Raw genomic sequence first — 13,226 nt, 5'->3', positions numbered from 1 at the left:
TAAACAGCATGGCTGCCAACATTTCCTGTGATGTCATCAAATGGTGTCCAAAATGAATTCGGCAGGGTTAATATGCAGGGTTAAGAGGGTTACTTCAAAAATGTATTCTGATACAGTAATAGTACTTCTTACTTATAACATAATCCAAGTTTCACAATACTGAAGTAATGTAACTTGATGAGTTTCTGTTTCTGTTACTTTGTGTTTACTTTTGGATTACCTCAATATAAAATGTGACGAAACTGTTTAGCCTAATATAGTGTTTTGGGGGCTGTAACTAAGGATTAAGGATTTTCATCACTGATTAATCAGTTGATTATTTTCTGAAATAATTGATTGGTTGTTTGGTCCATGAAATTTCATAAATGTTGATCAAAGTCCAAGATGACGTCCTCAAATGTCTTGATTACTCAGAAGTATTCAGTTTACTGTCAGAGAGGAGTAAAGAAACCAGAAAATATTCACATTTAAGAAGAGAATTAGGACTTTTTTAAATGATAAAAATGACTCAAAACTAGGTGATCAAAATAATAATTAATAGTAGGTTAATAGATTAATCATTGCAGCTCTGAGTGTTTTATATTTGTTGTTAGGTTTATTCATTTGCCCTGCTGTTCCTACAACTGATTGATTAACTGATTGATTGATTTAAAGACAAAAATGTCGAAATTTCCACCCAGTGTATCATTTTTTCACTAGAGGTCATGATAATGAATTGGTAGCTGTGTGTTCACTGTGCATGGTGGGATATCATTCTTTATTTTAAAATTATAATCCTACTAATAATCCACATTTTTACTAAATGTATCTGTAATCTGATTACATCTCTTTTTATCTGTAACTGTAATGGAATACAGTTACCCTTTTTGCATCTAGATTACATAGTCACATTACATGTAATCTGTTACTCCTCAAGCCTGGTAATATGTGTCTGTATTATCTTTTGAATGATTCAATAACAGCAGAGCCTTGTTGTTTGTAGAAGACTGAATCTTTCACCAGATGGCGCCAAAGTAACACATGTTGAAGTCCTGTACATGTAGTAACATTCATTCTGACTGGGCTACATATGAGTGATGTAATAATCTGGATTTTCTACAGTATTATGTGATATTCAAACCTGGGCGCAGGATGAAGCCTGTGTTGGTGTTAGTTGGCACATAAATGTCAGAAGAACCACTCAGGATGTGAAAACAGTTGTATAGTATTCCTCTGTGGTTTTGGAGGAGAAGTCTGTAACCTGTCACCACACCACACAAAGTTTCACTACAGTCATGTGTGGGGAAACACCATCGATAGAAATAAAGAAAATATTTATATATGTCAATGGGAAACAGCAAATTGGACTCAACGTCAGAATAACAGTGATTAGTAGGAACTATTTTCTTTTTACTGAACTACGCCTGACAACCATAGCATTGTGCTAGCTAACTCAGTGGTGCTAAGATAAGATAAGATGAGATAAGATAAGATAAGATAAGATAAGATAAGATAAGATAAGATAAGATAAGATAAGATAAGATATTCCTTTATTAGTCCCACAGTGGGGAAATTTTCAGTGTTATAGCAGCAAAGTGGATAGCAAAAATAGTAAAATCAACAGCAAAAAGAGACAATAAATAGCAGCAAGCAATATAAACAGGGAGATATAACTGGGAAAAAATATAACATGGGAAATGGTAACAGCAAATATACATTATTTACAACTGTACACCATGGCACAGGGGGATTATGGATATTGCACATTGAGTTAGGAATTTTGGTACAGATATTGTACACTGGATGATAATACACCTGGTTGGAGTATTGATATTGCACATAGGAACACACAGTTGAAGTACATTATAGTGCAGTCAGTTTGTAAGACTCGTGTGTGTGTGTGTGGTCTACTGTGAGCACTGCTGGTTGTAAAGCTGTTGCTAACATTAGAGCTCAGCTGAGAACAACACTGTTAATGTTTATAACCTGCATAAGCCTCTCTTCCATGAGTAGATGCACACTTGCTTCTGTTAGGTAACATTAGCTGTCAAAGCAACAGGAAACTAGAGATTGTTGTACCCACATCTCACAGACACCTGCTCCACCACAACATCCTCAATTAAGCACTTGAAGGTGGACTGTGTCTTGAGCCGACAGAACGCAAGACTGACAGGACGAGGTGAGAATTTGACTTATCTGTTATATGCATAACAATAAGGGACTACAACTTTCATTTCGATGTGCAACCCTGTGTTGAATAAAGACTAATAAATTACACTGATACCTTGATAGTAGTGAAAGAGACTTAATCGATATAAATATTTAATATTGAATACTGATAAATTGCATAATCTGGCAAGCCCCTTTACTTTCATGCAGGCAGTGACATCAAACATTTCCCATTATACCATGATACTCTACCTTAAAAAGCTTCATTTTATAATCTGATAACTTAAGTTGTTATAATGTGAGGTTATAACAATATAAGTTGTTGTCATGTTATAACAAGAAACTTTTCTTCTTATATCAATATACTATCAATATACTATTTATCTTGTTATAAATTGTTGGTTGGTTTCATGTTATGTTATTATATTTAATGAAAAATGAAAACATGAAAAATTTCATCTTATAACGAGATACCATAACTTCTTATAATGTTATACAACAAAAAAAAAATTATTATTTTTTTATATGTTCTTTATTTATAACATTATATTTTTTATCTTATTATGACTTGAAGCATTTCTTATTTTAAATGATAATGTACAGTGAGCAGGTCATTAAAAATAAATGAAAAAATATATAGATTTTCAAATGATTTTATGATTTTAAAGTGATTTTATTGCCCCTCCAGACTCCACGAGCGGAACTGCGTCCCTAGCCACGGTCTGTTATACAGAAATAACAGAACTTTGAATGCTGTAATTGCCCAATCAGAATGGAGTCTTTAACAGAGGCATGTCATATAACAAGATAATGAATATTAGACGTTATAACCATATACTTTATCACGTCAGAATATGAAATGTTTTCACGTTATAAAACGATATATTATTGTTATAACTAAAAAAGATTTTTGTTATAACAAGAAAATCTCTTAATTGTTAAAACAATAAACTTATAACCTGATACTGGTCTGATTTTCATTTTATGGCCTGCATAAGCTGTCATAATAATTTAATAATACTTCATAAGGAGTGTCTTATAGAGTGGTCCCTTTCTTGTTTTGTAAACGATGAGAAGACATCCCATCCTCCAGGCAGGAGGACAGGAGGAGGTGGAGGGAGGGTGGAGTTGGGCTCTTCCAGTGAAGGAGAACACGCCCTCCAGCTATGATGCATAAAGGATATTTCGACATTAAGATTGGATGAGTTCTTGAAGGCAGCAGATGCGGAGCACCAAATTTACCAGGATCACTTAAAGGCATCACAATATTCGTGTGACAAGATTTTTTTTTTTTCTTCTACGGCCGGAGGGGGAGAGTGAGGGAGGAGGGAGGGAGGGAGAGACGTAGGCGTGACATCGGGCTGTCTGCTGGTATATCCGGGAGGAGTGAACGTGTCTCAGTCTCCGCTGGAACGTGAACGGAGGAGAGGCGATGCTACCGCTCCTGCTGCCCTGTGCTCCTTCTCCTTCTTCTTCTTCTCCTCCTCCTTCTTCTTCTTCTCCTTCACTCCTGTTCTTCACGCTTCCCAGGCCGTGCGGGGACTGACAGAAACCCGCACACACACCCACACGCACAGACACACACCCAGAGGAGGAATTACGCACAGATCCGAGCCGGTCCCGGACCTCCATTGGCAAACATCAGCGGGTACGGGCCTGTTTATCTCATTTCTCCCATCATCACCTGTCTGTCTGTCTGTCCTTCTGTCTGTGTGTCTGCCTGTATCCCAGCAGCTTCATCCTCAGAAAAAGAAAGAGAGCAGATGGCAGCTTTGCTGCTCCTGTAGGGAGGTGATGGAGGTTAAAGTCACCTTTTTTATCTTGACTTTATCACCTTTATTCAGGCTGACATAGGTGAAATGATTGGTAGGTGGTGTCAAACTGCCTTTAAATTGCGTTTTCTGGAGGATTCTGTTCCATTATTTACCTCTCCATCACTGCTGCTGCCGTGTGTGTGTTTGACAGGGAAATTTGTGCGTAAAGAGGGTGTGTGTGCGTGCTGATGTCTTCCCTGGGCTATATGTAGTGTGTGTTGTCTGTGCGGTGGAATCCCCTGTGTACAAACCCTGCCTGCCTGCGTTACAAAATGGCACAATAGGGCTGGTTGTGTCGCCAAAAACTGATATTTCATCGCCAAAAAAGAAGAAGAAACGGCAGATTTCTGCGTGGATGCTGTTTTTTTCTTTTTCTTTTTTTTTTTTTTTTGGCCAGATCCGATCAGGTTACTACATCATCATGTCTTAATAGAGAGTAGAAGAAGAAGAAGTACGCGTCCAGCATGGCCCTGGGAAAACGCAATCCGCTGCAATCCGCACACACAGAGCAGGAATAATAAAAGCAGACAGAGGCCATGTTTGAATCATCCCTTGGCCAGAAATGAAGCCTTTCTGGCGCATTAACAGTTTAATATTTCCCTGCTTCTAGATGCTTCCAGGATGCTTTGAGGAGGAGAGGCTTTTGGTGGGATGGTGAGGAGGGGAAATGAGCTCAAAATGGCTCACAACACAAAAAAAAGTAGTAGCAGTGCTTTGATGGTATTCATGATCCAACAGTATTATAGTTTGCTGAGTAATGAGTCATATAAGCTTGCTGTGTAAGGGGCCTAACACATAGATGCTTGGCGGTGTTGTGATTGGAATCAGGCTGATGCTGGTTGCAGATATGTGAGGCCAAAATATGTAACAGCAGATGGTACAGTCAGTCAGTGTCATACACTTCTGCCTTAATGGATATGATGCAGGTTATTTATTCATATTTAATGTAGAAGTGATCTATATGCTGATGCCTGGTAATAAGATGTTGCTAACTTGAAGTGATTTATTCTGATATGTTTTTGAAAAGTTATTTTCAATCTTTAATACTTTAATAATAGAAATGTAGCATCTTTACAAATGTAGTCTTACCTTAAAGGAGAAGTTTGGAATATATTTACTGTAATAAATCACAAAATGACCACAACGTTTCATCAGAGATCACAGAAAGTTGAAATATTTGCTTGTTTTTGTATGTTTATTTCACTTTTATCAGTTCAAATTAATGCCGAAATTTCACAGAATGACTAACTGTCTCTTTAGGAGTTGTAAGAAATCATTAATAATCTTGTAGAAAACATAGATGTTTACAAGTGTTAAATTGAGTTGATGTTAATGGCGTTTGGCAGGCAGTGAGGCAGTCACTTAACTGGATAACAGGTTTAACTTTATCTTGACAGACAATTGACAGTTACAAACAGGTGAACAGGTGGAGGACTCGTCAATGTTATTGTCAGTTTATGATGTTCCTGCAGAGCTCCTGCAGAGCTCCTGCAGCCTGCCTGTCGCAGTGTCCCCCTTTTTCATTCTGGATGAGATTAACTGTTTATTATGTCTGTTTCACATTAATTAGTTAAAAAAAATAATGCTGAATTTTCACCAAATGAGTAAGGGTCTATTTATGAGTCATAAGAAATCATTAATAAACTTATCCAGTCCATAGTTGTTTTTAAGTGTTAAATTGAGCAAAATGGTAATTGAGTTTGGTAGGCAGTGAGGCAGGCAGCTACTTAACTCATTGTCCAGAGTGTTGTTTCAGAGCAGTATGCTTTTGTTTTCAGGATAACATCACATTAGCAGACAATTGACAGTTACAAACAACTGATCATCTTACAGTGGAGGACTCATCCTCACTTGTTATTGTCAGTTTACAATATTGCAGGCATCCTGCAGAGCTCCTGCAGAGCTCCTGCAGCCCGTCACGGCATTCCACATGAAAATTTCCATTCTGGACCAGAAGAGCTGTTTTTTTTATGTCCGTTTGACATTAATTAGTTCAAATTAAAGCTGAAATTAAATCAAATAAGCAAGTGTCTGTTTATGATTTGCAAGAAATCAATAATCTTCTAAGATCCATAGCTGTTTGTAACTGTTAAAGGTTAATGGAGTTTGGCAGGCAGTGAGACAAACAGTCAATTAACTCATCGTCCAGAGTGTGTTATTTCAGGGTAGTGGGCTTTTGTTTTCAGAATAACAGGCCTAACTTTATATTGACAGACAACTGACAGTTCTAACAGCTGATCAACTTATAGTGGAGGACTCATCCTCGCTTGCTATTATCAATTTACGAGGTTGCCTGCATCCTGCGCTCCTGCAGAGCTCCTGCAGCCGGCCTGTTGTTGCCAAGTCTGTGGAAGAGGGGGTGGGGGTAAACAAGTAACTCCGACTAAAGATTATATATTAAACAGGATTACAACCTATTCAGTACACAATCTACAGCTCTAAATCTCTATTTGGGCTGCTGTACTAATTTTTGCATGTGCAATAGCTACATATTGCTCCTTTAAAGGCAGATGCAAGTGTTGGATTAAAAGGTCGATTTAACATTTGATTGAACTCAGTCTTTCTCTTACAAATGAAAAATTAGTAATAATTTACAATAAGACATACTGTTGTTCAACAGTCAGAGGTTTTGTTGCCACAGTCTAACTTGGTCTGGTATGACCAGTAGCTCATGAAGGCTAATATTAGCTAATATTAGTAAACTTTGGATGGATATTGTGGTCCAGGCTAACTGACATTACTGGCTGAGTTCACTGACTTTACGCTTCTCTGGGCTACTGTTACACAATGTTTTCACCATAAAACTGGTGGACCACCTTTGAATCTCTAATATCTAATGTTTGTGCATTAAATTGTCTTAAAATGATAATTAATTTCTGTGTCAATTAAACGCAAATTTGAATTTAGACTACTTGACTAGTCTAACAGTAAGAACACACTTAGGAAGTAATTAAAAGTGAGCATAAGTTATTAATTGATCATGTTAAACCTGGTCCAAAAAAATACTGCACGTGTCTAGACTAATTTTAAGCTGTTAATTGCATTCTTCATCATAAATGCGGCTGAAAACTCACTAAATGGCTCAACTTTTCAAAGTGGTTGTATACCAGCCACAGCCTACATTTGACCTTATTTTCATTTCCTACATCATAAAACTGACAAACCACACTGTTTACCAGCTGTCGTCTCTCCCACTTTGCTGTTAACCTCATCTGGGCCATCAGGGCGCTCACGCTGGGCGAGAAGGGCTGCTGTCTGCTGGAGCTGCAGCCCCCACCTAGTGGCAGGTGGCTGCATAACATCTTAGAAGCAACAGTTAACTGGCATTGCACATGAATAAAATATTGATAAATAGTTTAACCGACTAGTATTTCTGTTGCCGTCTATAGTGAAAGTGTCAACGTTTAATTGTATAGTTGTGCCTAAACTCGCACGTCTCTCAAACCCAAAGAAAACCATCATTTATTCAAGCTAAAAGTGCATGTCCTTCTAACTGCTACTTGCTATAACTTCTGTGAAAACACAGGATGTGTCAGAGGAAGGAAGTCAGCAAATGTGACTGAACAGAGACAGAGTTGCATAATAGCAGTAACAGCCCATCAACACTGAAGGAATTGTCTTTAAACATATGCTTAAAGGTATTTTGTCAAAGTTTAATGTCGGAGTTTGTGTTACTTTAAATTTTGACACCATGATTTTCATTTTTACTGCATATGTACTGTATATCAGTTCCAAATATCGATTATTGGTTTACTTGATTACTAATAATCGGTATCTGAATTGGCACTGAGAAAGAATTATTAACTTTGCATAAAACTGTGCTGTTGTCAACAAAAAGCAGTTATAATTACAGTGAGTGTTTCCCACCAAAGCATATTGTTTATTCTTAAGTCTAACAAACATGTTGAAGGTATCTTCTTTCTCAGAAACATTTCAAAACCTGTTTTTTACATCCATATTTTGCTAGCTAGCAGTCATGTTCTCTGCCCTTGGTGGTGAATTGTTATTTTTCTCTGAGCATTTTTGCCACCCACTGTTGATCCGTGCATGATTGGTGTACAATCATCAGTGGGGATACACATCACACCACTTTCACACCACATTTTTGTGCATGTGCATGAGATACAATCAGAAAAAAGGCACTTGCTCATAAAAAAACTTTTAGCAGTGCTATTATTGATGGTAGTAGAACAGGGATGGTAGCAGCTGGATTACTATTTGAAGTTGCAATAACAGTAAATCATTAAGCCATCTCCAGCTGTTGTAGCAGCATAAGTTGTACATATTTTAAGACCATAGTAGTATTTTTAGTGTAAGCAATAGTAAGTACTACCAGTACTGGTGGTAGAAGTTAGGGCTGGGTATCATTTAAAATATTCATGATAGCAGTACTAATACCAGTACCATTAAAATGATATTAGTACCAATAGAGAACTTCATTCAATACTGCAAAAACAAAAAAGTTGAGAAAATTCTAAATTTAAAGGCAACAGACTGTTATATATTTTTTGGATTTTGAGCCAAATTCAAAGTCTTAAGTTTTGAAAAAGTTTTATCAACTACTAATCTTTTGATGGATAATTTCCTTTTTTTTCTTTAGATAAATAGAAAATTATAGCTTTGAATTTTACAAACTCAAAACAGATATTGATAAAAGATATTGAATAAAGTCACTGAAGTGACAGCAAATTATTTAAAATGATTTAATTTTTCAGGCACTAAAACAGCTCTCTCACTGTGACCATTTTTTTTTTTTAAGATTCTAAAACTCTTGTTTTATCTAAAGAAGAAAAGAAAAATATCTCAATTTAAGATTATAGGTCAGCAAAACCTTTTAAAGTTTATTCCAAAAGTCTTCAAAGGAATTTGAGTTGGGCTCAAAAGTCAAAATTCTATTGTACTTGAAATTTTAAGTCATCTCCACTTTTTTTTTTTTAACAGTTTGCTTACCTCCATACTTTCAAACAATTTAGAAGAACATCGGCACACTGAACTGCCAACTTGATCAAATACATGTCACTTGACTTTTCACCACTTCTGACTGCATTTAGCTGCTAGCTGTAGTTGCTGCAGCAGTGAGGCCAGTCACACATCACATTAAACTGAAGAAAGCTTGACTGGGAGAAAAACCATGCAAGTACTAATTTTTTCTGTGTACTAAAAGGATTGAATGCAAATATCATTTGACTGAAGAAGTTCCGATACCTCTTGGTCCTGGGTTACTTTAGTCAATACCTCAACCATAGTAGCCGTAGTTAGTCTGTGGCAGTAGTATTAGTCTTAGTTATACTAGTACTATTACTTTCAGTATTTAACGTTATTATTGAGATAGAGCTGTGTCTAGAAAAACCTTCCAACAGTAGTAACTCAAGTTGTAGACTGTACAACTGACTAAAATTAAAACCAAAACTACAAGTACACCCTGATCCGATCAAAATGTACTAAGGTTTGTTAGATGACTACATGATGATCACAGTCTCTAAAACCACAGCTTCAAACAAGAGATTAGTGTGTATGTGTGTGTTTGTGTGTGTGTGTGGCAGCGGGATGAGGTAACAGCAGCAACAGCCCACCTTTCAGGCTCTTACGAAGCCCAGCGGGTCAAACTGAGAGGAGGTGAGCTTGCAATAACAGGAAGGGGAGATTTCAGATAACACAAAAATAGTTTGAGCTGCAGGTAAAGCGTTCTGAAGTGGTTCTGAAGTGGTGATGTGAGCTCTAGTTTAAACCCATTTCACTCTGACACCATTTCTCTTGGTCAAGGGTTGAAACGTTTTTCTGAGGGGGAAAAGTTCATCAAGGGTAAGAAGGCTCATTAGAGATCATCTAGGTGCTAAAATTATCCACCTTGTGGATGGATGTGACTGAGGATATCATACTGGTGCTTACCTGCTGTATACTGGCCTTCTACTAAAGATCTAAATTAATGCAGACCCCGTTTACACCTGGTATTAAGCTGCAACCTGTATCTAGACATCTAATCATGGGGCTTTGTATTCACACCTACTGTGACTAGGAGTCCTTACCACCTCAGTTCTGCCTGCATTCAGCCTGGGAACCAGACGAATCTGCTGAGCTCATGTTTTCATTTGCTCTGGCAGATACATCTGCCCCTCTTCAGGCCAGTCACAACCTTTAATTTAATATGGAGGGGTTCTATAGGATGACTGACAGAGGAGCATCACATGTCGCACATTTCGACACTATCTGATTGCGTCCGGTCAGCACAGCAGGTCTGTCCAACGCAAACCTCATCGTCCAGAAATGGGCAGTGCTGATCAAATGTGAATCAAGATTCTGTCATCACATTGCCTACTTTTCACCTACAGTGTGTTCAGAAACACATTTTAGTGTGCTGTTTGGCTGCAATACAAGAATGTTTCAGACCAGTCGGCTGCCACTTTGTGTCTAGCTTGACAACGGACCCAGCAGCACAGCGTCACACGTTTTGTTGCTCTGATTGGCATTGATAATGCCCCTTGGAAAATGAAAAGGAACTTTTGTGGACTAACCCAGAAATGATCATCAGAGCTGGTTCCCTCAACAAAAAGCCAATGGGTTCATTTCACTGGATTTTGGATAAGATAAGACAAACTTTATTGATCCCACATTTGGGAAATTCACATTAGTGCAGAAAATAAACTGTGGCAAACAAAAGTTTAGGATATGAACTGAACTTTTTGTTCAGCAAGATAATCTTCACAAATAAACACACTTTAATGAAAATGCAATCACCACAAGTAAAAAGCTAACATTAGGCTATAGACAAACTATGCCATGATCACATGACTTTAATGTCATCACCACTAAGTGACTGGTGTTCACAACCATCTTTTTTATGACATGTAAATGCTTCAAAATTCAAGAGTGGGGTATTTGCTGGTGCTTCTTATGTTCTACAATACAACATGAAAATCCCTTCAGCTTGTGTTAACCACAGACCTTATTTCACATCTAACCAAAAACCCATCCATAAAACTCATTGACTTCAAGATGAGAGAACTGGGAGTGCAAAAATGAAACTTATTTGCAGGTTTTAGGATTCATTCCAGCAACCATCTACTTAGTTAACCTTGCCATTGGTTGGATGGATTTTTCAAAAGTTTGCAGTCAAACTCAAGAAGTCCAGCAAGTCAAGAAATTCAATCAGCTAGTCAAACAGACAGGTAGGAAACAAACCCTCAGGGTTAGCCAAACGTATTGGAGGTGGTCACTGTTGTGAGGACAAAGGTGGGATGAAGTCATAGTTTTGCAAGTAATAGTAAAAAGTGAAAGTAAATTTCATGTCTTTGCAGTCAAGTCCCCAGTCACGATAGGCAAGTTTCGAGTTATGTGTCAAGTTGAGACTGATATATCCCAAATCAAGTCACTAGTCTTAAACTGTGAGTTTTTAGATAAGGCGTAACTAGTGTAATCCCTTTGTAACAACAGAGCTTTGACTTCTTGTTCTTTTTGCAACTTCAAATGTAGAACAAAGTTGTGAGTTCTTGCATCTCCATCTACAATTTTCAACCCCCACATTTTGTATACTATAATTCGTTTATTGTTGATCATGGCATAGTTTTTGTACGAAATTACCTAGTGTTAGTTCTTCTCGGTTCTCTCCTACAACTTGACTGCATACTGTTGGATTGGTTCAAACAAGGTGGATCTTGGGAATTAAGTATCAATTTGCTGAGAATGACAACATTAGTTGTTTCAGGAAATGAAGGAAAATGATTCATGGATTTACACACTTTTTCAAGGTATCGAGTATTTTCAAGTCAAAAGACTCAAGTGCAAGTGAAGTCACAAGTTATTTGTGTGAAGGCCCAAGTCTAGTTGCAAGTCTTTTTTAGTCTTAATTCATCAACTTTGTGACTTTTCCACCTTTTGGCTTGGGGGAACGTATCACATATCACATATCACATCAAGTCAAAATGTTGATTGGCTGGTTCTTTGCCTGTTTGTTTGTTTGTTTGGTTGGTTGGTTCTGATTCTGACTGGTCATGCTTATAGTAACATATGTCGATGTATGTTCAGTAACATACTTCTTCATCTTTTGGCTAGGTGGAAGGTATCAAGTATTTACAAGTCAAAGGTTTGGTTGGTTGGTTGGTTGGTTGGTTGATTGGTTGGTTGCTTGGTTGCTTGGTTTACAACCCGTCTAATTGTTTGACTGCTTGTGTTTTTTGTATACTCCGACTTTGCTGTAGCAATTAACTTGCTTAACTAAAAATATAAGGCCCATATATAAATCAAAATGATCCTATATATAATGGCATAAAACAAAACCCACATGAGGGCAATATTTAATATTTACACCCTGATTTTGCCGTAGCACCCAACAGCAATGTCAAATGTCAGAAGGCTATTTTTCCCAGATCAGTTTCACTTCACTTTCAATCAAGAAATTTCGGGATTTTGGGTGGAGGCACTATCAACAGCCAGTTAATCCTCACTTACCCCTGTGCTTTATTTTCTAAAATTGTTCAAAAATGCTGATTAATTTCCGTTTCTCAGAATTACAAACTGTGATGCTCTATGAGACAGCTCACAAGCTGTTGTCATACCTTATGTTGCATAGCAACAAGCATGATGTAACCATATGGTGTAAGGTGCCTCAAGCCACAGCGCTTGTAGCCGATCTTTGAGGTGTATGATCTCAGCACCTGGCCATATAATTACTGAGTCACTGGTGTCACTCAGAAACCCTGTCCCCATCTTACTGATTGTCCCTCCATAGATATGAAATATCAGCACAAAATCTCAGCTTCAGTGGGAAAAAAAACCCATTGTGACCTTCAGAGAGCTATTTCTGTCATCTGTTTTGGTCTCTAGTTGACTGCTTTCTGAATTGCAGTGACTAGTGCTTAATGATGAGAGCAGAGAACAAAGGTGAGAGTCTCAAACATTCCCCTTCACTTTCATCTCTACTCTCAGGGTCAGGCCCGTCTACAAACAGGGTCATGTGAGCCAGTCTCCTTTGATATTCAAATCGACCTGATGAGTGCTACAGGTGCGTTCTCTCCGTCTCCCCGTCTCTGTGTCGGAACGTTTCCTGGTGTCGGTCTCTCTTGCTCTTTTTCTTCATTTTCTATAACCTTACTGCATCCCAGACAGCAGGGCTATTTAGGAGCAGACAGGACTGCAGGACACATATTCCATCACAGCATAGCAGCACACACACACACACACACTAATGTAGCTCTGTTGCTTGCTGCATAGTACTAGATGAGTTTATATTCACGAGGAGAAACTTGTGGATTATGTAAGCTATGCATT

At 37.8% G+C, this 13,226-nt stretch overlaps 1 protein-coding gene across 3 annotated transcripts in view; it reads left to right on the top strand.

Annotated features, from left to right (window-relative positions):
* peli3 (pellino E3 ubiquitin protein ligase family member 3) overlaps positions 1 to 13,226 on the top strand; it is a 58,233-nt gene that overhangs the window by 3,174 nt on the left and 41,833 nt on the right. For 2 of the 3 annotated variants that reach the window (XM_084712535.1, XM_084712534.1), the window contains exon 1: positions 3,512 to 3,796. The exons of the other annotated variant lie outside the window; for it this stretch is intronic. The gene's annotated coding sequence lies outside the window, so the exon portion shown is untranslated. Of the gene's footprint in view, positions 1 to 3,511; positions 3,797 to 13,226 lie in introns of those variants that run through there. 3 annotated transcript variants of the gene reach the window in all.

The sequence above is a fragment of the Lutjanus erythropterus genome, chromosome 23 (assembly GCF_056507025.1).
Source record: "Lutjanus erythropterus isolate fLutEry1 chromosome 23, fLutEry1.hap2, whole genome shotgun sequence".
NCBI classification, from domain to species: Eukaryota; Metazoa; Chordata; class Actinopteri; order Lutjaniformes; family Lutjanidae; genus Lutjanus; species Lutjanus erythropterus.
This window is presented reverse-complemented; position numbering and strand designations above follow the sequence as displayed.